At 37.3% G+C, this 2,879-nt stretch overlaps 1 pseudogene; it reads left to right on the forward strand.

The window, feature by feature from the left end:
- Positions 1-2,417: 2,417 nt before the first annotated feature.
- On the forward strand, positions 2,418-2,647 carry LOC133101181 (small nuclear ribonucleoprotein G-like; annotated as a pseudogene).
- Positions 2,648-2,879: the final 232 nt, after the last annotated feature.

Here is a 2,879-nt window from a genome sequence, read left to right on the forward strand (position 1 = left end):
TCTACATGTAAAAGAATGAAACTGGACCCTTACTTTACATCATACAGAAAAATCAACTCAAAATGGATTAAATTCTTAAACATAAGACCAAAAACTGTAAAACTCCTAGAAGAAAACGTAGGAGAAAAACTTCATGACAGTGGCCTTGGCGATGATTTCATAGATATGACAGCAAAAGCACAGGCAACAAAAATAAGCAAGTGGTACTACATCAAACTAAAAAGTTTCTGCACAGTAAAGGGAGCAATTAAAAGGCAACGTATGGAATGGGAGAAAATATTTGCAAATCACATATCTGAAAAGGGGTTATTGTCTAAAATATGTGAGGAATTCCTACAACTCAATAGTTAAAAAAAAAAGAACTAATACTCTAATTTAAAAATGAACTAGACTTGAACATTTCTCTAAAAAAGACATACAAAAGGTCAATGGTATATGAAAAAATGCTCAACATCACTAATTATCAGAGAAATTCAAATCAAAACCACAATGAGATATCACCTCACACCTATCAGTTTGCTTATTATCAAAAAAAAAGACAAGAAGTGTTGGCTAGGATGTAGAGAAATTGGAACCCTTGTACATTGTTGGTGGGAATGCAAAATGGTGCCACTGCTATGGAAAACAGTATGGAGGTTTCTCAAAAAATTAAAAATAGAACTACCATATAACCCAGCAGTCCCATTTGTGGGTATTAATCCAAAAGAATTTAAATCAGGATCTCTAAAAGATAATAGTGCTTTTATGTTTATTACAGCAATATTCACAATAGCCAAGATGTGGAAATAACCTAAATGTCCACCAATAGATGAATGGATAAAGAAAATGTGGTATATACATAAAATAGAATACTCTTTGACCTTAAAAAGAAGGAAATCCTGCAATATACAACATGAATGAACCTTGAGGACATTATGCTAAGAAAAATAAGCCAATCACAGAAAGATAAATATTGAATACTTCCACTAATATAAGGTATCTAAAATAATCAAATTCATAGAATCAAAGAGTGGAATGGTGGTTGCCAGGGGCTAGAGAGAGGAGGAAATGGGAATAAAGTTTCAGTCAAGAAAGATAAATAAGCTCTAGAGATCTGCTGTTCAACATTGTACCTGCAGTCAACAATAGTATATTATACACTTAGAAACTGGTTAAGAGGGTAGATCTTATGTTAAGTGATCCTCTCACTATAAAATAAAATACAATATAAAATGAAAGTGGGGACTTCCCCGGTAGCGCGGTGGTTAAGAATCCGCCTGCTGATGCAGGGGACACGGGTTCGAGCCCTGGTCCGGTAAGATCCCATATGCCACAGAGCAACTAAGTCTGTGCGCCACAACTACTGAGCCTGTGCTCTAGAGCCCACGAGCCACAGCTACTGAGCCCACGCGCCTAGAGCCCATGCTCCACAACAAGAGAAGCCACCTCAATGAGAAGCCCGCATACCACAACGAAGACCCAACACAGCCAAAAATAAATAAATAAATAAATAAACTTATAAAAAATAAATAAATAAAATGAAACTGGTTTTTGATTACAGATAGTTCAAGAAGCACTGTTCTGGACCAGGGATCAGAGAGTAAACATATAGGCTTTCCAGATCAGTCTCTGTTGCAACTACATAACTCTGCCCTTTTAGCATGAAAGCAGCCATAGACAATACATAAAAAATGAATATGTCTGTGTTTCAATAAAACTTTATATTAAAAAAAGATGATGGGCCAGATTTGATCCACAAGCTGTAGTTTGCCAACCCCTGTTATAAGCCATGAAACTCCAGGGAGCAGATGTCTCATTTGTTTTAGTCTTCACTGTCTCTCCAGTGCCTAAAATATCCTTCACATAATAGGTACTCAATAACTATGTATTTAAAAGATGATTAGTCTACTTTATGATGCAGGTGCAGGCAGGTCTTGCCTGAATTGATGTAGACGTCATATGTCCAGGGCTATCAATGCCATGGATGACCATGATAAGAATGTTAACTGACTCTGGTTAACCACAGATAACCAGATAAAAACCACAGATGTTCCACAGATCAAATATAGTCTGGGAAGCAAAGGCAATCACCAGTTGCTTGAAAAAAGAAAGGAAGAGGGTATTGGCACTTGGTAGGGTTTTAAGGAAGCTGTGAAAGTTTGAGAAGAATGGTAAGGGAAGCTAAAAGTGGTGTGTGATAGATACATTGCTGAGCTGAGGTTGGAGAGCATGATTGAGAGACGGCAATGACCCAGAGGGCAGCAGTGTCCTCTAACAAGGCCCTGGGCTTGGTGTTCCAGGTAGATTAGCCTAGAATGAAGACTGTTGAATACATCCTTGTCCTTTTCCTCTTTAAAAACCTCTGATGATACCACAGGAGTGTGAGGGAGACCACGAGTACCATTTCAAGGCAGCTCTAAGCACACTGAGTAGACACCATGAGCAAGGCTCACCAACCCAAGTTGAAAAAAATTTAAGGACAAGAAGTTATCATTGAAATTAAACAGCAACAGATGTATCCAAGGAATATTGTGGTAATTTGATTCCTTTATGAATCTTGTGATAGATGACTGTGTGGAGATCATATCCAGGGCAACAGAACAATATTGGAAAGGGGATAATACAAGGAAATAGTATCATCATGTTAGAATCCTTAGAAAGAGTATAAATGATGGCTGTGTTCAGCAGAGAAATCAATTTCTTCCACACGTCCCATCTCCAAAGGGCTTGTTTTATTGTGATGTAAAAGTCAGGTGATGCACACTTGTCATATTAAATTTTTTACTGAAATTTTTAAAAACCCAAAATGCTGATAACTTGCTAAGATCAGATCCAAAATCCCCTGACATCGAAAGTCTTTGATCATTTGGTTCCAATCTACCTTTCTCATCACTTCATGC

This window comes from Eubalaena glacialis, chromosome 11 (assembly GCF_028564815.1).
Source record: "Eubalaena glacialis isolate mEubGla1 chromosome 11, mEubGla1.1.hap2.+ XY, whole genome shotgun sequence".
Lineage (NCBI taxonomy): Eukaryota > Metazoa > Chordata > Mammalia > Artiodactyla > Balaenidae > Eubalaena > Eubalaena glacialis.